General features: G+C 37.0%; 1 long non-coding RNA gene and 1 other non-coding gene across 2 annotated transcripts in view; one reads left to right on the top strand and one right to left on the bottom strand.

Moving 5' to 3' along the window:
* The window catches only part of LOC135269665 (uncharacterized), a 69,527-nt gene that overhangs the window by 10,260 nt on the left and 35,979 nt on the right, over window positions 1-23,288 (top strand). The window lies entirely within an intron of this gene.
* LOC135271957 (U6 spliceosomal RNA) lies at window positions 19,064-19,170 on the bottom strand. The gene has a single exon (XR_010340079.1). It is a non-coding gene; the product is annotated as a U6 spliceosomal RNA (small nuclear RNA).

Below are 23,288 nucleotides of genomic sequence, written 5' to 3'. Positions count from 1 at the left end.
CTGTGCCAGATACTTCTCCAAGCACTACTATAAATGGAATTCACATGAATTGGAAAATAGCTAGCTTTGGGGGAAAAGAGAAAATAAAGTGTTAAAGAACGCCAATGTTTTTACCTATGTGAACTGTGTTTATGTGTAAGGTGTTATTCTTACTTTAGGCTTTAATCTCACTTCCTATTATTCAAAGCTCATCAATCCTACTAAATTATCAGCTTGTTAATAAAAGTAATATGGAAGATTAGATTTTTGTTCTCAATTCTTTACTCCTTTTTCTGCAATAAGATCAAACAATCAGGTCGCCCAATATGTGACTTGCCCTGTGACATCGACCTTGGCCATATGATATACTTTAGCCAATTAGGTGTGAGCAGATAATATTTTTCATGTCTGAGGCAGTGCTTTCAGCATTAGTACATTTTGTGGATTAGTCTCCTTGAGTTTCTGCCCATGGTCCATGACAGGAATGCTCCTGCACTTTGGATGCATACATAGAGCACTGCTTAACAAAGCCTCTGCCAATCTGCACCTCACAGGCAGAATACCCTAAAACCTTGAGGGATTCCTGCTTACTTTTCCCATCAGATGAAACATTACCTCCTGCAGAAAGTCTTTGCCACATCCACTTGTACATCTTCCTACTCTTCCATTAGACTGTGTGCTCCTTGAAATCAGGAATCTGTAGATTTCATTTTTCTTTCATTGTTCACCAGCCAATGTTTGATACAAAGGAGGTGTTCTGCAAAGAGTTGCTGAATGAGTGTATGAATGAGAGGCCTGAGCTACCCAAAAGAGAGGGCTTGGAGTGTCATGGGCAAACTTTCTAGTGTTTTTTTTTTTTTTTTTTCACACACATTAACTCCTAACTATTGAGTTTCACTAATGTTTTAGTAATCTACAGAAAATAGGTAACTGGGCTGGGTTGACTTTGGGAATCACTGCATAACAGAATTTTTCTAAAAGTGCACCATCAAAAGATTTTGTCATAATAAGCACATCATAACACTAATAATTTTTGATAATTTTACTTTTTGATTATTTTCTTATTGTTTTATTCCACAAATTTTCATAGAGTGACTCTTATGTACCAAGTTCTTCATTTTACAATTGAAATAACTGAGTACCCCAAAAGAAAAAAAGACTTGTTTTGTTCAAAATTAATAACTTATGACTTGTAGCTTAATGATCTCTGGGGTACAGGGGACTTCCTGGAAAATATTAAATTGTGGATTTTTTGGGAGACCCTAGTTCTTATTCCTCCAGGTTTGACATTCAAAAATGGAAGTAGATTTTGAACTGAGACAGATCAGAACTCTAGTGTATTTGGACGTGTGTATGAGTGTATGTGTGTGTGCATGTGTCTGTGTGTTTCTGAGTATGTAACCATGTATGTGTGTTTGGCCGTGTGTGTGTATGTGTACATGCAGGAATTCCACCTTGCTGAGCAAGATGCATTTCGTCAGTATTTATTCATATATACCACTGAAGTTTGAACTGTCTTTGGAAGTTGACAAAGTTTTTAAAATTCATCACATTTTGCTCTAGGCAGAGGTACTCTAATCTTTTTCATTTCGGGAAAGGTAACCAAAGTACATATAATGACTACCATGGATTGAGAAATTTCAGTGTTCCAGGCTCTGAGCACAGTGCTTTGCAGATTTTTAACTCAGCTAACACTCATATCAACTGTATAGATTCTATTAATATATATTCACACTCTTATGTTAATATCATAACCAATTAATAGCACCCACATTTATCTGATGAGAAAACTGAAACAGAGCATATTCAGTAACCTGCTTTAGGTCACACACATAGCTGGTAAATGTGGTACTGAGATTTAAACCTCGGCACTCTGACTCCAGAGCGAAACTTTGAACTACTCCAAGATACTAATCATGATGCCTCAACCATTATTTCCCAACCTGTAGGTAGAAGATCAAACTTCTGACTTAAACGTTGTAACTTTTTGCATTCATTTTTAAAGCCTCATATCCCTGCTAGCCACTTTAGTTTACAAAGCACATATACTATTATTTATTTATTTATAGGACAACAGATGGGTGAAGCAAATAAAATTACCTTTCTTCAGCTCACAGATTAAAAACTGGGATTCAGGTTCAGAGTATTCAAGAGGCTCACCTAGGGTTATACCAGCAGTTAGCAGCAGATCTGAGACCAAAACCCAAGACACAAAGAGGCAAGGGTCCTCAACTTGTATGACCTCTGTGGTCCTTGAGCTTATTTTGAGTTCTGCTATTCTGAGTGAGCTATGTTTGCGGGTGTCTTAACCAGTGTGGGATGCTATAACAAAGTCTCATAGACTGAATGGATTATAAACAACAGATATCTGTTTCTCATAGGTCTTTAGGCTGGAAATCCAAGGTCATTGTACCAGCATGGTCAGATTGTCATGAGGACCCTCTTCAAGATCACAGATGGCCACCTTCTTGTAGCCTCGCATGGGAGAAAGGAAAGAGAGCTATTGAGCTCCTTGTCCTCTCCTTGTAAGAGTACTAATCCCATTGATAGTACTCTTTGAGGGATCTATCCTTGTGACCTAATTACCAGCCAAAGACCCCATCTCTGAATATCATCATATTGGGATTAAGGATTCAACATATATGAATTTGGTGGGGAGGGACACAAACATTTTGTTCATTGCAACAGACATGGTATAATTTCTAACTTTACCTTAATAAAATGACAAATAAACCAAAGTGACCCAGAATTTCTGTACAAACAAACCATGACTATGGTGCCACTGGGTTCTTGGAGCCGACATCATGGAAATGGACCAGATGTAAGGTGACTGCAGTATTTGGAGATACATAGGTGAAAATAACACTTGCAGCCCCCAGGGGCCTAGAAGTTTGTATCTCAAAGCAAATAGAAACAATGGAATGTTCATAGTGTTGACAGCCAGGGTGATAAAGGCTCACTCAGGGAACTGGGAAGACTCTTTTGGAATTCAATAACAAAGGTTTAGATAAATGCCATTTAATTAAACATATTATATCAAACTCATGGACTGTTAACTCTTTTGTAAGTTAGTTCAACTTCCACGTCAGGTAAAACACAATTCTTTTTTGTACTGAGATCATAGGCCAATCCATGTCATGTGTCAGTCATCTTCAGTTAACATTAATTGTGAAAAGCTGTGCTATTGCTCAGTTACTTCAAGTTATAAGTCTATTTATAGCTTTGCAGAAGTTGAACAGTGAATTTGAGAATAAGTTCAATTGCTAATTAATGCAATTCCTTCTTTTCAGTCATTTTTCTCTTACAATATTAGCCATCCAATCTCACACCATTAGTTATTCCGACCGCAAATTCCAAACCTAGATTTCCGTGTTGCCTGACATTTTCCAGAGCTCGTCTGTAGGTATTTTCTCACTAGTCTTCTACAAAAGACTTAGAAATAAATATCACTGTTTCCCTTTTAAAATTTAAGAATTCCCTTTTAGAATTTCTAAGCTGGAGAATTTTAGATACTTGCCCGAGGCCACATGGAGAATGAAGCAGAATCTAATTAGAATGAAGGAAAATTTTAACTCCAACTCAAGACTCTCTCTCTGTCACACATGGGGTCCTGATTACAAACAAAGACATGCAGATGATTCTTTCAATGCCTGCATATACAAAATGCAAGTATATACAAAGATGCCTATATATACAAACATGTAAAGCAATTTGGATTCTTCACTACTATGCTCATATTATCTCAGAGCCAGCTGACTCTGTTAATGCCTTCCCATTAATCCTCTTACTGACTTTTATAGGATAAAATAAATCCCTTACTCCCTGACTTTTATCATCTGAACCGTGCCTATTTCTGCAATCTTATTACCTACCCTTTTCCTATATTCACTGTGCCTTCCATCACACAGGATGACTTGTAATTTCAAACCATGCCATGTTCTCTAGTGATTTTGCATGCATTGTTCCTCCAGGCAGCCTTGCAATCCTTTTTCATATTTTTGTTAAAACTCACTGTTCCTGGTTACTCAGATCATATGTAAACTAATTAGGGATACTCTTTGGATTCCATTTTTGTACCATACATAGTGGTAGGCCAGGGGTGTCCAAATATTTGGTTTTCTTGGGCCACATTGAAAGAAGAATTGTCTTGAGCCACACATAACATACACTAACACTAAAGATAGCTAATGAGCTAAAAACAATTACAAAAAAGATCTCATAATGCTTTAAGAAAGTTAATGAATTTGTGTTGGGCCACATCCAAAGCCATCCTGCACCACATGCTGCCCAGAGGCTGCAAGCTAGACAAGCTTGTGCTAGGCAATGAAGGTCTATAGGGTGCCCAATTGACCTGGTTTGCCAGGAACTGAGGGAGTCTCCAGGTTACAGAATTTATAGTGCCAAACGTGTAATAGTCCTAGGCAAAAAGTTGATATCCAAGATCTAGAGGATAAATTGGCTCCTCAGTTGCATCCTCTCATCCCTAGGCATTTAGATATTGCCTCCTCTGGGTTGCCTGGTTCCTGTCTCTGCATTTACCTTATTGCTTTAATTATTGGCATATCAGCTGTCCATCTCCTAAAAAATTGTGTGATATGGTTTGGCTTGGCTCTGTGTCCCAACCCAAATCTCATCTTGAAGTGTAATCCCCACGTGTCTAGGGAGAGTCCTTATGCGAGGTGATTGGATCACGAAGGCAATTTCCCCCATGCTGTTCCCATGATAATATGGGAGCCCTCATGAGATCTCATGGTTTAAAAGATAGCTGTTTTCCATGCGCTCTCTCTTTCTCTCTTGTCATCTTGTGAAGAAGGTGCTTGCTTCTCCCTTACCTTCTGCCATGATTATAAGTTTCCTGAGGCCACCCAAGCCACACAGAACTGTAAGTCAATTAAATTCTTGTATTTATAAATTACCTAGTCTCAGGTAGTATCTTATAGTAGTGTGAAAATGAACTAATGCAGAGAATTGGTACCAGGAGTAGGGTACTGCTATAAAGATAACCTGAAAACGGGAAAGCAAATTTGGAACTAAGTAACAGGCAGAGGTTGGAACAGTTTGAAGGGCTCAGAAGAAGACAGGAAGGTATAGGAAAGTCTGGAACTTTCTTGAGACTTGTTGAATGATTTTGAACAAAATGCTGATAGTGATATGGACAATGAAGTCAAGGATGAGAGGGTATTAGATGGAGATGAGGAACTTGTTGGGAACTGGAATAAAGGTAATTCTTGCTATGCATTAGCAAAGAGACTGGCAGAATTTTTCCCCTGCCTTAGAGATCTATGGAAATTTGAACTTGAGATAGGTAATTTAGGGTATCTGGTGAAAGAAATTTCTAAGCAGCAAAGCATTCAAGAAGTGACCTGAATTGTTCTGAATGCTTTCAGTTATATGCATTCACAAAAAGATGGTTTCAAATTGGAACTTGTGTTTAAAAGTGAAACAAAGCATAAAAGTTTGGGAAATTAATACCCTGACTATAAAGAAAAACTCGTTTTCTGAGGAGAAAATCAAGCTGGCTACAGAAATTTAGATAAGTAATGAGGAGGCAAATGTTAATAGCCAAGTCAATGAGGTGAATGTCTCCAGAGCATGTGAGAGATCTTAACAGCAGCCCTTCCCATCACAGGCCCCGTAGAAGGGAAAAAATGGCTTTGTGGGTTGGGCCTGAATAACTGAATAGTTCTGGAGCTTGGTGCCCTGCATCCCAGCCACTCCAGCTTCAGTCATATCTAAAAGGGGCCAAGGAACAGCTCAGGCTGTTGCTTCAGAGGGTGCAAGCCCCAAGTCTTGGAGGCTTCCATGTGATGTTGTGCCTGTGGATGCACAGAAGACAAGAGTTGAGCTTTGGAAACCTTCGCCTAGATTTCAGAGGATGTATAGAAATGCCTGGATGTTCAGGCAGAAGTCTGCTGCAGGGGTGGAGCCCTCAGGGAGAACCTCTGCTAGGGCAGTGGAAAGGGAAAATGTGGCATTGGAGCCCTCACATAGAGTCCACACGGGAGCACTACCTAGTGGAGCTGTGAGAAGAATGCTGCCATACTCCAGATGCCAGAATGGTAGCTCCACCAACAGCTTGCACCATGTGCGTGGAAAAGCCACAGGCATTCAACAGCGGACCATGAAGGCAGCTGCAGGGGCTGTACCCTCCAGAGCCACAAGGGTAGAGCTTCCCAAGGTCTTGAGAGTCCCCACTCCTTGCATCAGTTTGCCCTGTATGTGAGACATGAAATCAAAGGAGATTTTGGAGCTTTAAGATTTGATGACTGCCTGACTGAGTTTCAGACTTCTCTGGGGCCTGTGGCTCCTTTGTTCTGGTCAATTTATCCCATTTGGAATGGGAATATTTACCCTGTACCTGTACCTCCATTGTATCTTGGAAGTAATTAACTTGCTTTTGATTTTATAGGATCATAGGTGGAAGGGATTTGCTTTGTCTCAGATGAGACTTTAGACTTAGACTTTTGAGTTAATCCTGGGTTGAGTTAAAACTTTGGGAGACTGTGGAGAAAGCATGATTGGTTTTGAAACATGAAAAACAAAAAAGAAACAAACAAAAAAAACAAAACATGAGATTTTTGGAGAGGTCAAGGGCAGAATGATATGTTTTGGATCTGTATCCTCACTCAAATCTCATCTCAAATTGTAATCTCCATGTGTCAAGGGAAGAACCTAGTGGGAGGTGATTGGATCATGGGGTTGATCTCCCCCATGCAGTTCTTATGATACTGAAGAAGTTCTTGTGAGATCTGATAGTTTTAAAAATTGCAGTTTTCTCTGTGAACTCACTCTTTCTCCTGTTGTCTTGTGAAGTAGGTGCTTGCTTCTCCTTTGCCCTATGCCATGATTGTAAGTTTCCTGAGGCTTCCCCAGCCATGTGGAATGGTGAGTCAATTAAAATTCTTTTATTTATAAATGACCCAGCCTCATGTAATGTGTTTATAGCAGTGTGAGAATGAACTAATACACTGTGAAGCATTGAAGGTTAGTGGTAGAAGGGGAACAAATACCTTCTTTACTCATCCCAGATCCTAGCTCTGAGCCTGTATATAAGAAGTACTTTTTGAATGTTGGCAAATGACTTTGCAGAAAATCCCTATATTCTCTCAATGGACACTCTGGAATTGGATAGTGTACATATTCAGTAAGATGGGAAACATCAGAGCTCTGAATATACTGAAGGATCATTTCCTGAATGCAGATATGCTCCATTCTCTCAGGTTCTTGAGTTGTAGAGAAGAAGCCAAGTTTGGATGAGATCACTTCAGAAAATAAGTAAAATGGCTATTTCTGGAAGACACATAAAGAAGGAGAATTGTTGAGAGAAGAAGTAGAATGAAGAGTAAGAATAGTGGGGGTTGTATAATAAGTGGTACAATTAATGCTTTTAATATTCAATATGTAATTATAGCAGAGCTACAATGATTCTTCAGAGAGAAATGGCTGAATCTACTCATAAAAATGGCACCTTACTCAGAGGGTTTTATAGTCAAATTTCAGGAAATAATTCAAGATAAGAATTAATTCCAAACTTATACAAACTGTTCCCGAGAACTTGGAAACAGATGATTCACTTGAATTTATTTTATGAAGCTGAGGTAATCTTGGTATCAAACCAACTAAAGACAGATGATAAATGAAAATTATATAGCAATTCCAGTTGTGGACATAGTTGTAAAAAATTTTAAACAAAATATTAACAAATTGATTTCAGTAATATATGAAAGATTCAGGACTGATTTGGGTGTATGCCAGGAATGTTGGTATAATTTAATATTTAAAAATCTTTTAAAGTAATTATCTTCATTAGTGCATTAAAAGAGAAGAACCATAAAATCACTTCAATAGATTCAAGAAAACATTTACTAAATTAATTTTCTGAATATATAAAAATGTGAAAAATTAGGAAAAAACATATAGGTAAGCATTTTAATAATGCTGGATTTCAGTAGAAGGTTCTAAACAAGACACAGAACTACAAATTACAACACAATGAACTCTACATCAAAGACACCCTAAAAAGTGAAACAAAAGATCATAAACCGTAAGAATATTTTTTCAGTATGTATAACCAACAAAGAACTAAGATACTCATTTTATATAAACCCTGGAACATGCCTCTGTTTTAGTACTAACACACAAATGTATAGTTTTGTTGTTGTTGTTGTTGTTGTTGTTGTTTAGGAGATGATGAGCTCCTAGGAGAGACTTGGTTATGTGTCATTTTGCATTCCAGCACCGAGAAGAGTACCTGGCACTTACTAATGCATAGCCAATGTTTACTGCATGGTTAGAAGGTTTAACTGTGGAAAAATTTACTAACCTCTGGTATGAGTTGTCCACCATGTACAAGATAATGTGCATTATCACCTTTAGTGGTTTACAAATGGTTAATTATTCACGTAATTCAGGGATTTATGTTGAAACCATACAAATTGCCCTAGACAGTTTAGGAATCTATGACAAAATGCCACTAATTGAGTGGCTTAGGAAACAGACTGGGAAGTCCAGAGCAAAGTGCCCATAGATCTGGTGTCTGGTGAAGATCCACTGCCTGGTTTCTAGATGCTATCTCCTCCTTGTCTCCTCCTATGACTAAAAGCAGAGAAAGACGAAGCAAATTCTTTATATCTCTCCTTATAAGGGCATTAATCCCATTTATAAGGATTCTACCTGTATGATCTAATCATCTCCCAAAAGCCCTAGCTTCTAATACCATCTCATTGAGCATTATGGTTTCAACATACAGGTATTTTTTGAGAGGGAAAGGGACATAATCATGGAGTCCATACCACAAACAAGTGAATGCTTCTTTAGGCAGAAAAAAAAATGCTTACTGAAAAGATAGGGAGTGATTCATAGATATCTAGGAAGACTGGAGAATCAGGCTCAGGCTCAAAATAACAGAAATAAGGAGAAGCTCCTAAGCCAGAACCGCTGCACAAATAAAGCTGTAGACCTAATCCAGTGAAGACCTGAATGCTCTTGCCACTGCTTCCAGCACTGCACATGAGATCTCCACTGTGCTGTAGGCCATCCCTGGTAGCTGAGTCTCCTGCTGCGCCTGCTTCCCACAAGAATGTAAAATTGTCTATTCATAGGTCTTTTGCTATCCCTAAGACCAGACATATTCCTTGACTGGTAGGCAAGGTTGCAGGCCTTTATCATATTTTCTGAGGGCTTGGGAAGATAAATCTTGGCCTCTATCAACCTATAAGTAGGGACATGGATTGTCTGCACATAGGCCTGGGCTTCAAGTGCTTTGTTGTCAAGGAAATATCAGATGTCTACAACATAGCCTTTCAGCTTTTGGCCACTGACACCACTTTTTTTCTATGTCTGAGAACATAGTCTGAGTTCAGATAAGAGAGAGGTATTCTCATATTGCTTTTGAGAGTCTGACCTCAGCAACAGCCGTCTTTAAACTCCAAGTTTCTCAATTTGGGTGGAAATTCCTCCCAGGAATCATTTAGAAATGTGTTTTGAAGTCTGCTTTTTGTTATTCTTTTTATTTATTTATTTTATAAGCTGAGTTTTGCTCTTGTTGCCCAAACTGGAATGCAGTGGTGTGGCCTTGGCTCACTGCAACCTCTGCTTCCTGGGTTCAAGCGATTCTCCTGCCTCAGCCTTCCAAGTAGCTGGGATTATAGGCATGCACCACCATGCCCGGCTAATTTTGTATATATATGTGTGTGTGTGTAGCAGAGACATGGTTTCACCTTGTTGTCCAGTCTGGTCTTGAACTCCTGATCTTAGGTAATCTACCTGCCTTGGCCTCCCAAAGGGCTGCAAATACAGGCATGAGCCATCTCACCTGGGCTGTTATTCATTTTCAGACCTTACTATAATATGATGTGGGGAGCAAGAGAAGTGAAACAACTCACAATACATAGAACACTTTATGAAGCAATATCTTGTCCTAGCTCAGGCGCACATCTTCTAAATGCTTACCGTCACCTTCCCTGGGGTAAAAGCCTTTACTGCATGGCTCGTGTCACAATCAATGTGGGGTCCCAAAGCCTATGCAGTCTGTTAGGGAATTTCAGAAACAAACTTTGTTATCTGCTCTGGGCAAGGAGAAGGAAAATATGTAGACCTGGATTCTAGTCCGTTGCATTTAAATTTCTCTTGAATTGAAGGGACTACCTGAGACTGGGCCGGGCCACAGGCCAGTCCTCAGAAGACCACTGGCTCCCTACTGCTTACCTACTCCCATGTCTTGGGGGCAATTTCATCATATTGTATTTAATAGCATCTTCATTTATTTTATTTTCAGTGCTATTTCCATGTGTGTGTTTTTTTGTGTGTATATTAACATAGTAACTTTTAGATATTATGTAGCTAGAAAGGTTTTATTCAAAAAAATCATTTTACATGCTAGGCTGATGTGCACTTTACAACACTAATGGTCATTGTGTTTACTATTGTAACCCATTTTACTGACCATATTATTTGCTCTAAGTAATAAGATATGTATATATAAACATACATATAAACCCTACGAATAAATATCTTTGATCTTAGTATTTAATCTTTTTCACAACATTGTTTATGGAATTGTATAATAACTAGAATTCTTAGCTATAACTTCTAGCACTCTTTCCCTATAGAAGGAATAAAAAAGTCATAACAAGAATAACTAATGCTTGCATAGTGCTTCGTGGTTTGTTAACGTTTTCAAATCTTACATAACAATGATGTAGGTAATACAAATGTGCAACTGCAGTTCATAGTGTTTGAATCTTTTTTTTTTTTTTTTTTGAGACGGAGTTTTGCTCTTGTTACCCAGGCTGGAGTGCAATGGCGTGATATCGGCTCACCGCAACCTCTGCCTCCTGTGTTCAGGCAATTCTCCTACCTCAGCCTCCTGAGTAGCTGGGATTACAGGCACGCGCCACCATGCCCAACTAATTTTTTGTATTTTCAGTAGAGACGGGGTTTCACCACATTGACCAGGATGGTCTCGATCTCTTGACCTCGTGATCCCCCCGCCTTGGCCTCCCAAAGTGCTGGGATTACAGGCGTGAGCCACCGCGCCTGGCTTGAATCATTTGAGCAGAGCAATGCAGCTTACGCAAATTGGAGTCAGGATGTGACACCAGGTCTTGAGCCTCCCAAACTTGTGCACATCACTACATGCCAACTGCTTTTGCCAAATGTTATTTTGAAAATCCAGTATCTTTTTCCTATGGCCATTGAACATCTTTAAACTCGAGGAAGAGAAAACAAAATAAAAGCATCAAAAAATTAGATTAGAAAAAGGTATTTTTCTTTTTCCTGTGTACAAGCGAATATTTGTTGGAGGACTTCATCCATAGTGAAATGAGAAAAATGTTACTTGAAACCACAATGGTACCAGATATAAAAACATCAAAGGGTAGATGTGGACACGTAAGTGTGTGTAGTAAGCAATCTCACTTTTTTGATGATTTCCTGAGCTGGGGGCGATTTCATCAGCACATTGGAGGAAGGTGGAGGGAGGTAACACAATAGCTGTAATGACCTAATTTTCCAATAAAAGGATTTTCAGACTCCCAAAAGAAAAGATTGTACTATATAAAGGAAATAAACAGCAGTGCTGATGAAAGCAGTATCATTGATGTCACTTTAACATACACAAGAGAAAACCAGAAGGCTTATTAACTGGGTCTTACCTAGTTCATATCACTAAGAAATACTTATTGCTTGGAGCTTACCTAGTTCACATCACCAAGGAATGATCTCTTCAATGTATTTACCATATGTATAAGCACTAACTATTTTTTTAATAGAACTTCTATGTGTAAAACATTAACATAAAAATAAAATGAAATAACCATATGATATGACTCATCCCTTTTATAGTTTCTGTTTGCTGGTGTTAGTATTTGAGTGGTTGTCAAGCATTTTTGGATACAACAATCGTTATACATTTGATCCTGAGAAAATTCAGTTAGGTGATTATATACATGTATATATACACATATTCCTATGCAATTATTATTATTGTCACTTAAGCAAACATAACAGAGACTGGCAGCAGCTAATTAACTTGCCAGATACAACAAAGCTGGAATTCAGCCCTGCTTCTCTGACTCCAGATCCCAAGTTCTTCAAAATTCTTGGTGCTGCCTGTTTTACAGCATATCAAGATTTCACTAAAATACAAAGTCACCCACCAATGACCTTTCTCATCAGTTTTCCTTTTCACACTAAATATACCACAAAGGTATCCTCTAGCAACCTTAGTCATATTGCTTTGTGCCAATGACTTAAGTCATTCTGTTTTCAGGGCTCAGTTATGGAGTAAGTTTCATCCATGTGGCTGGCTAATATTTCTGCTACTCATTCTTCCAAAATCACTAAGTGTCATCTCTGGTCCTTTCAAGTTTGGAGAAAAGAAAACCAAGCAAGAATTTCACTCAGAGTGTGACCTAGAAGTAAATTGTGTTTCTTAATGGGCATTAATCATGAAATAAATCTGATTTTTAAATTTTTTTATTTTTTTAAATAAAGGTTTTTAGTCAATGAATCTTAAATTACATGCCTGCAGAGTACAGGAGCAAGGTGGTTGGCCATATAAATGTTTTCCAAATACTGAGAAAAAGATAAGTTATTTTTTAGAATTTTGTCAGTCATGAGGTCTTTTTCCTTAATTTCTTTCTGATAATGTTGGCTACCCTTATGTGCAAACAGAAGAAAACTGGAATGCACATAGTGTAAGTAAGCAGACATTAACAACTACGAAAACAAAAGCAGTAAGTTTGGTTGAAAAGCTGTCTCCCAACTACCTTCTCCCCAGAGCTCATCGTAATAAGATTACTTTTATAAACCATTCAGGGATCAGGTTACATTTTCTGATATCAAATGCTTTATTATTTTACATGATGAAATTAAATACATGATAAAATCGTTATATCACAGAATTCTATAAAGACACTGATTTCCAGGAGCGTTATCACATTAATGGGCTTGTGATCCACTGAACTAGATATTAAAGATCTCCCACAGTGGTGGTAGTTTGTAGGTTTATCATACGCAATATGCTTCTTGAAATCAGGACTTTCCTGGAAAATCAGTCAGATATGATCACTCCTATATGCATAAATTGGGGATGAAAACAAAGATATCCAGAAGACTTTCATCATGACAAAACTCTATAGGAATAAAAAAACTCTTGAGAAAGATTCTCTTTCTCCTTCTCTTCCTCTTCTTTCCCCTTCCTTTCCCTCTCCATCTCCCTCTCTCTCTCCTTCTTCTTTTCCTTCTCCTTCTTTTTCTTCTTTCATGTAGGAGTCCAAAGCATTTAGCATCGTCACTGGGCATATAGTGGATGTTTACAGAAATGTGTATGCACAATCTGCTGTTTGAGAATGAGTTTTTGAGCCTGTTTTGAGTCTTCTTCAAGCCCCGTGCAATTCATCACCCTAATCTCAAATAGCTGTTTTTATGTAGGGAAGTGTATGAATGTCGGGCAAACATTAAGCGTAAGTGCAGAGTTCAAGCACTGTGACAGATGCACCTATTATACCATTCTGTACAAGTATGGAAGAGTAAACGATGAGAATTCATGAAGCATGATGCTCTGAATGTAGCAGACAGAGAACTTAGGCAAGCTGAAAGAGTGGGCGGTAGGAGCAGAAAAGCCAGATTAAGGCTATCATAATACCTAAAGTATAAGCTATGTGAACAGAATCAGTGGAAGTCAGCTTGAACAGGCAAAGGGAGATGTAAATCAGATTTAGATGGCAAAAGTAACAAACTTTCTGCTGGACAAAATAAGGATCAGTCAATGGAAAAGCGTACTTTAGTATAATTTCATAAGGAAGAGAAGTTTGTGGAAAGCAGAGCTGGGTTTGAGAACACTGAATTTAGGGCTTGAGGGATACACAAATAGATCCATCCAATCAGAAATGACTTTGTACCAAGTAACTAGCGATGGTGGGGCTGCAGGGTTGATCCTTCCACTTGCCTTCTTCTCCCGTCCTCTTTTCAAGTTAGGCTTTCTTAGGTCAACCACGTTGCTGGAGAGAGATATAAATTCTTCCTCTCCAGCCCCAGACTGTGGTGTGGTCTTCAGCACTTAAACATGTTGTTAAGATCAGCTTAAAAAGAGTGGCTGTGGTCCTGTCCCCAGTTTTTAGGGGGCTATCCCGGTTTAAGGAGATTGTTCCAGAGTAATTATTAACAGCACCATTTTTCTCTCTCAAAAAATGTCCTGGATTGATCACCTTTGCCATTACTGTCTTCATCGTCATTATCATCATCATCATCTTAGTCATATTGATAATTTTTACTTTGCATGATCTCTAACAGCTTTAAATAATGTTTGCTACATTATCTGTTTCGACCCTCACAACACCTCCGTGGGCAGGTGGGGACAATTGTCCTCATTTTACAATAAGGCCACTGATGTTTCAGTAGCTGCACGGTCACACAGCTTTTTGATAAGGCAACAGGGTGTAAATTAGTGTGTTTTTAGTATAAAATTGTGAGCTTTTTTCGCCATACATTAATTTATTAACTTTACACTGTCATAGCCTTTTGACTAGGTGATCTCATGGGGTAAAAATCAAAACACTCAAGACAAGTGGGAGGTTATAGATGATGCAAGGCAAATTTTAACAGGAACATTTTAAGAGACACACCCTTGGTTCATGAATTCACATTTCTATGCCAGATGTTTCCTCTTGCCGACCAAGCTCTTTTCCTCCTTATCGGCTTGAGGCTGAAGTCAGCAACTTTGCTTCACCTCCTCTGGCTGGGCAAGGTAATAGGAAATTTTTTTTTAAATGTATCCTTAGGAGGCATCATATTTAAAAGGATATCTTTTGAAAGGGAACACGTTTTTTTAGCAAAGAAACAAGCTTTGACCTGGCACTAAAAACTATTGTCACGCATGTGAATATTTCTTTTTTAGTTTGCAGAACGTACCTACCAACTTTCCCTCATTTAATTTTCACCAACTAAAATCGGGGTTAGTAACAGCAGTATAAGGGAACTGGTGCTTTCCTGAGTCTTTCAGATACTGAAAGGCACATTTCCCCCATTATAATACCAGACTCTAAGATGAAATGATGTTCTCAATGTGCATGCAATGGTTTTTTTAAGGGGAAGTACATCTTGCTTGACCTGGAGAAGTCTTTGAGTTTCATTCTAAGTTGAAGTAGGAAACTCTGAGATCAACACTCACCTCCGAATAACAAAAAGTTAGTTGACCTTGAACAAAATATTTCTTTTCACTGAGTCTCAGTTTCCTTATCTAGGACTCAGCAGTAATTACCTGAAAAGGACCAGATTGTAGGCATGTTGTTTGCTGGACATACCTTCTTGGTTACAGAAAGATATCCAGCTGAGCCATTGTAACTCAAAAGCACCAATAGGCCAACACATAAGTGAATGAAGGTGGCCATGATCTAATAAAACTTTATTTATAAAAACAGATGGCAGGCTGGATTTCGTCTTTAGACCATGGTTTGCTGTTTGCCAACCCCCTTTAAGGGGAAAATATTTATCACACAAAGTCGTTCTAAGAATTTTATTGACTAAGATATGTAAATCAGGATATATGAAGAGCCTGATAGAAGGTCTGATGTTAAAAATGGCAACTAATTTCTTAGCTTTTCTCTCAACGTTTTCCTTCCAACTTGTCCCAGTTCTCCATGAATGAGCATTGAGATCAATACAAAATGGAATGTATTGGGTGACATTTCACATCTGTAGCAAGTCTTCCTTTGTTTCCTTGCTATTTTAATACTTTGGGAGGCAAAGGTAGAGAACTGAGAGTATTACGTTTTTAAAGTATGATGCTTATGAAGAAATTTGAGCTCTAGTCAGTGTGTGTGTGTGTGTGTGTGTGTGCACGCGCTTGTGTGTTTGAAATTTCTTTTTTTTAAAATGGAACTTAAGAACAGCCCTTTTAGCGAAATTCACAACGTATATATAAAGAAGCCTGTGGTTTAGGCCAAAGGTCCAGTTAACAACTGTGGGCCTTTGTTTAAATGACAGTAATAATGAGGAATTCGCCTCACAGGCATTTATTATTTTAAGCTTGACCTTCTGTGCTTGCATTTCATGTCTATCCCTGCCGGCCTCCATGAGCGAGTCACTAGAACAGCCCCTTCATTTTCCTGAATCAGTGTATTGTCTTCAGAGCTTGCCCTCTTGACTTCACTTTTTCAATTGCTTTCTTTTCAAATTATCTTACACATCTCTTTCTTTTTCCCTCAAGTATCTTTAGAGTATTAATGCAAAAGACAAATTACTCAGAAGCACTAAAATATAGTAGATTGAAGTTAAAACACACTGAGTTTGCAGTCAACTGGGTACCAAGTCCAGGTCTGACTGCATTACTGATTACCTACATGTCCTTAAATGAAACCCTTGTCCAGGATGAGTCTTAGACTTCTCAACTATGAAATTGAGATAGAAATTGTTATTCTTCCTGCCACCCTACATTTCCCGTGTGAATAAAATGAACACTAGCTATGAACACAAAACACTATTAAATTTCTGGGGTTTTTTCCTGATTATAATTATTGCTAAAATCACCAAAATAGCTATAATTTAAATATTACTTAGTATGGACCAGGAAATGTACTAATCATTGTGCATAAATTAACTTTGCTAAAATTCACAACTAATGTATCAGGTAAATATTTTTCTTCCGATCTTAGGAAAAATCTAAGAAGCTTAAAAGAGACGTTTCCAAGTCTCATTGTAACTAAATGAACTGGGGTTGAAACTCTGAAATATTACACTCCAAAATTCTTGATCTTAATCAAAATGGAACTTAAAATGAATATGAAACTTCACATTTTTAATGACCTCATACAATATTTTAAAGTTCAAATTTAAAAATAATTATGTAAAAGATATGTTTCCTTCTGAACATTTTTATTCTAAAAAATTAAATAAGCATTAACACATTATTTACACAGAAATATTTCTTCTTTAGCAATCTTTTAAATTGTTAGTTTTTATTTGTATTTACAAATAATAATTGTATATTTATTAAGTACAAAGTATTAATTACAAAGTATATTTGTATATTTATTAAGTGCAAAGTATTTATTAAGTGCAAAGTATTACTTTGTACTTAATAAATATACAAATTATACAAATATACTTTGTATTAATACAATAAGTTTCATTCCAAGTTGAACTATGAAACTCTGAGATCAATCCTCACCTCCGAAGAACAAATTATTTGACCTTGAAAAAAATATTTCCTGAATTTTGTTACTTGAACAAAATAATTGTATATACTTAATAAATATATAATTTATTTATAAGTATATAAATACATAGATCTGTATATACAAATATACAATATACAAATTATTATAAAATAATACAATATAATTATATATTAATATAAAATGTATTTATATATAAATACATGGATATATGATATATGTATACAATTTGGAAAGATTAAATGAAGCTGATTAACATATCCATCACCTCAAATACTTATCATTTATTTGTCCTAACTAAAGTATTGCACCCTTTGACCAACAGCTCCTCATTTCCACTGCTCTCTAGTCTCAAGTTACTATCATTCTGCTTTCTGCTTCTGTGTGTTTGATTTTATTTTAGGTTCTACATATAAGCGAGACTGTATGATGTCTGTCTTTCTATGTCTGGCTTATTTCGCTTAGCATAATGTCTTCCAGGTTCATTCATGTTGTCACAAATGACATAATTTCTCCCTTATTAAAGACAGAATAGGATTCTGTTGTATATATATACCATGTTTTTTCTAGCCATTCATTGGTTGATAGACACCATCACCTGGCTGTCATGAATAATGCTGCAATAATCATGGGAATGCAGATATCTCTTCAATAAACCAATTTCAAATTCTGTGGATATATACTCATAAGTGGAAATGCTAGAACATAAGGGGACTCTATTTTTAGTGTTTTGAGGAACCTCCATACTGTTTTGCATAATGGTTGTAGTATCTTACATTCCCACCAAACAGTGTACTAGGGATTCCCCTTTCTTCACATTCTTGCCAACACTTATTATCTTTCAGCTTTTTGCTAGGAACCATTCTGACATTTGTGAGTTGTTAACTCCCTGTGGCTTTAGCTTGCATCTTTCTAATATTTCGTGATGTTGAGTTTTTTTGTTGCTGTTGTTTTGTTTTTTTACATTTCCATTGGCCATTTTCTTATCTTCCTTTGAGAAATGTCTACTCAGGCATTTTGTCATGTTTAAAATCAGGTTATTTGCTTTTTTACTATTGAGTTGAGTTTCTTATTTATTTTGTATATTTGCCTTTAATTAAATGTATAGCTTACAAGTATTTTCTCCCATTCTGAAGGTTGCCTCTTCACTCTGTTAATTGTTTACTTTGTTGTGTAGATGGTTTTTAGTTTTAGGTAATCTCACTTATCCCTTTTATTATTGTTGTTTGAACTTTGGGGGTCAATTCTAAAAAATCATTGCTGACCAATATTGTATAGCATTTCCCCTGTTTTCTTCTACTCATTTTACAGTTTTATATGTTATGTTTATGCCTTCATTCATTTTCAGTTGAATTTTATATATGGTATCAGGAAAAGTTCCATTTTATCCTTTATGTAAATATCTAATTTTCCCAACATCCTTTTTTGAAGAGATCATGTTTTTCTTATTGTGTAGTTTTGGGTCAAAAATCAATTGGCCATAAACATATGGGTTCATTTTTGAGCTCTCTAATCTGTTCCATTGGTCGATGTGTTTATTTGCACGAAGTATCTTTTTTAATTGCTTCATCTTCAGTCAGCATATATCCGTAAAGATGAGGTGAGTTTCTCGTAGACAGCATATATTTGAGTATTTGCTCTTGTTTATTTTTATTTATTTTATCCATTTGGCTACCCTGTGTCTTTTTTATTAATTTAATCCATTTACTTTCAAACACATAGAGAATGACTTACTGTCATTTAGTGATTTATTTTCTGGTTGCTTTGTATATATGTAATGTCCTTATTGCTCTATAGTTGGATTCCTTTGTGGTTTGCTAGGTCTCTGTAGTGATATGCTTTGAATAACTTATGTTTTCATTTTTTTTTATTTTTATTTATTTATTTATTTTCAGGTGATGCTTTTTAAAAATAAGGAACGCTTCACTAATTTGCGAGTCATCCTTGCACAGGGACCATGCTAATTTTCTCTGTATCTTTCCAATTTTAGTATATGTGCTGCCGAAGCAAGCACACTTATGTTCTTAATATTTATTATATATTTTTATTTTTGGTTACCTTAATATTTACATAAAACACGCAACAGCCTATTTCAAGATGACGGTAAGTTAACTTTAATATCATACAACAACACTGCACTTTTATTCTTCCCTATATTTTATGTTTTTATGGCAAAATTTACACTAGTCTATAATTTTCATTCCCTGGCAATTAATTGTAGCTAAAGTTCTTTTAATAGATTTCTCTATTAACCATCACAGTAGAGATGAAATTGCTTTACACACTACCATTTTCAGTGTAGAGTGTCTTGAATATGACTCTGTTTTGCTTACGCCATTGAGTGTTTCGCTTTCGTATGCTTTACGTTATTAATGAGTGCCTTTGCACAGTTTAAATAACTCCCTTTAGTAATTTCTGTAAGGTAGGCCTAGTGTTGATGAACTGCCTTAGCTTTTGTTCGTCTAAAAATGTTCTTATTTCTCCCTCATTTATGGAGGACAGCTTAGCTGAATAATGTATTTTCGCATTACATTTTTTTTCCTTTAGGATGTGCTAGAATATATCACCCCACTTTCTTCTGTCCTCCAGAGTTTCTGTTGAGAAATCTGTAGTCTTACTGAGTCTCCCTTTTATGTAATGTTTTTAATATTTTTCAGCTTTCAGATTTTTTTGTCCCTAGTTTTTGTAGATTGATTATTATGTGCCTTAGTAAACTCCTCTTTTAATTAAAGACCTCTTTGCTTCCTGTACTTGGATGTTGGCATCAGATTCGGGAAGTTTTTAGCTATTATTTCTATAAATATTCCCTTTTGGCCCTTTTCTTACATTTCTTCTTCTGGTACTTCTATTATATAAAAATTAGGTCTATTGTTGATGTTCTAGAATCCCCATAGACTGTCCTTATTCTTTGTCATTCTTTTGTTCCTCTGGCTGGATAATTTCAAATGTTCTGCGTTTGAGCTCACGATTGAGTCTGTTGTTGAAGTTTTTTATTGCATTTTTTTCATTTACTTATTATATTCCATATCTCTGGGATTTCTATTTTGTTTTTCTTTTTTAGAGACAGAGTCTTACTCTGTTGCCCAGGCTGGAGTGCAGTGGCACACTCTCAACTCACTGCAATTTCCACCTCCTGGGTTTAAGCCATTCTTGTACCTCAGTCTCCTGAGTAGTTGGGGCTACAGGTGCATGCCACCACACCTGGCTAATTTTTATATTTTTAGTAGCGATGAAGTTTTGCCATATTGGCCGGGCTGGTTTCAAACTTCTGATGTCAAGTGATCTGCCTGCCTCAGCCTCTCAAAGTGCTGAGATTACAGGCATAAAGCACTGTGCCTGGCCTCTTTTTTTTTTTTTTAATTTCTATTTTTTTGTTAAACTCATGATTTGTGTATATATTAATTTTATATTTCCTTTAATTTTATATTCACATTTATATAGTTTACTAAATTCATTCAAGAGGATTAATTTTAAACTATTTATGTGTTATTTCATAGGTCTCAGTTTTTTAGGGCTCAATGCTGGAACTTTGTTTTATAGGTGTCATGATTTCCTGGATGTTTATAATTCTTGAATTCTGCACAATTGAGGAGATAGCCACCTCTTTCAGGTTTTACAAGGTTTTACATTTTATTGGCAGAGATAGACTTTACTATTTATTATAGGCTGTGATTCTAGGTGGGACTGATGGCTGGCCTCCCTGTTAGGTGAGATGACTGACCTAATTCATCAATCAAGCAGAGCTGATGGCTGGGCATTGAAATTGACTCTGATTGGGCCAGGCCACAGGGTATATTCCCTTGCCAGGTGCTATGATATTTGAGATCTGAAATTGGACAGAGCAGCAAGCTGGGCCCCAAGAGTATTTGGAGTTGCTTCTCTGGACAAATAAGACCAGCTGTCATGGTTGATAAAGATGCATGGTTGAGGTTTGCCTCCCTGCCTAGGTGGTGACTTGGGTTAAGCTTTGAGGATCACATGAGCACTGTTTAAACTCCTGGGTCTGGCAATGTCCCTGCTCTTTGCCAAATTGCACTTTGATGAGCATCACCCTTTCTGGGCAGGGGCTTGGAGTAGGGTTTGTAGCTGAGGCTCTTGGCTGGGATTCAAGCTAGATCCTACAAATTATGGGAGCCACCAGCTCAGCTTTGCAGGTGGGCTATGCTATTGGCTAATTGCTCTGATTGAGCGCCACCACTGGCGGGTACACAGGGCCACCACAAAGACCTGTGTGCTGGCTGCCATGGGCTCTACACCTTGCTTTGTTTCCACTTGGCCTCATGTATTCTGCTCATGCTGTTACCCCTTCTTTACCTGTAGGGTGAGGCCAAAGTTGGCTTTCTGAGAAGTGTCTTTAAACATGAGAAAGACTAGATGTGGTTCTCTTTTCTTGCTGTAGAAACCATTCACCTTGGAGAATCCTCTCTTTTTGGTGCTATATCAACTACTATAGGATTTTTTTTTTTTTTTTTGAGATGAATGTTGCACTGTTTCATGAGCTGGTGTGCAGTGGTGTGATCCCTGCTTACTGCAACCTCCACCCCCTGGGCTCAAGTGATTCTCCTGCCTCAGCCTGCCAAGTAGCTGGGATTACATGCATTCGCCACCACGTCCAGCTAATTTTTTTAATTTTAATTTTTAGTAGAGACAAAGTTTCACTGTGTTGACCAGGCTGGTCTCAAACTACTGAGCTCATAATCAACTCACCTCAGCCTCTCAGAGTTCTGAGATTACAGGTGTGAGCCACCACACCCGGCCTACAAAGGGATATTTCTAAGAATCACCATAACATAATCCTGAACAATTATAAATAAAACTTTATTAGAAATGGTTAGGTCAAGCAGCAAAAATAATCATTAAGAATACAGAAAATGTAAAAAATCAAGTGGTAAAATCCAAAGGCTAAGGCTAAGATTGAAAAAGAGATATGGAAGGATAAAGGCAGATGTTGGGATAGAGAGAATGATACGATTTATGTGTTTGTCTCCTCCAAATTTCATGTTGAAATGTGATCTTTAATATTGAACATGAGGCCTGGTGGGAGATGTTTGGGTCATGGGGGTGTGAATCCCTCATGAATAGCTTACAGTCATCTGCTTGGTAACGAGTTAGTTCTCCTTCAGTTTCTTTACATAAGATCTGATTGCTTAAAGGAGTCTGGGATCTTCCCCTTTTCCTTTCTCTCTTTAATTCCATGTCTTATGCTCACAATCCCATCTAGTGACTGCCTGCTCCTGCTTCACTTTACAGCATGAGTAAAAGCTCCCTGACACTTCACTAGAAGCTGAGCAGATGCTGGCACCATGCTCCCTGTACAGCCTGCAGAACTGTGAGCCTACTAAACTTCTTTTATTTTTTAAATTACTCAGTCTCAGTTATTTCTTTATAGCAACAAAAATGGACTAATACACACAGAAAGAGGGAAAAAAGGGAGAAATTTACACACACATAAATAATTTTTTAGGAAACATTTGTAAATTTTAGTCACAAACTACATTATAAAATAAGTCTCATTTATTTTCTAAAAATTACAATTTCATAACTCATATCTTTGGAGCAAAGTTCAATTGAATTACAAAAATTATGAACTATATTATTTTAAATGTTATAAGATAAAGAGAAAAGAGCAATTGAAATTACAAAATACATTAATCTGAATTCTAATTAAAAACATTATATGTCAAAATCTGAAATATGTAAATACTGTCAAAGAATGAGAGTATCCCTAAATGTTCTAAGCCATAAATGAAGAAGAAAAGTAGAAGAAAAAGGAGAAGAAGAAGAAGAAGAGGAGGAGGAAGAAAGAGGAGGAGGAAGAGGGGAGGAGAAGAAGGGGAGGAGGAGGAAGAAAGTGTTGGAGGAACAAGAGGAGTTGGAGCAGATGGGAGAAGAAAAGGAGGAGGTTGGGTTTCAGCTTTAAAGGCTCAGAAGAACAAACAGAACAGACATGATGATGTTGAAAAGAAGAAAATTATGAAATAGGAGAAAAAAACACATTAAATAGAAAATAAAACAACAAGGAGGGTTAAAAATCATAAAACTGACTCTGGACTAATTGCAAAATAGATAACTTTTTTTTGGTCAAGACTAATCAAATAAAACAGAAAAGGCACAAATAAATAGAGGAAAAAA

Source organism: Aotus nancymaae, unplaced genomic scaffold (genome assembly GCF_030222135.1).
Source record: "Aotus nancymaae isolate 86718 unplaced genomic scaffold, 86718_ANA_hifiasm-v0.15.2.pri h1tg000006l, whole genome shotgun sequence".
Taxonomy (NCBI): domain Eukaryota; kingdom Metazoa; phylum Chordata; class Mammalia; order Primates; family Aotidae; genus Aotus; species Aotus nancymaae.
This window is presented reverse-complemented; position numbering and strand designations above follow the sequence as displayed.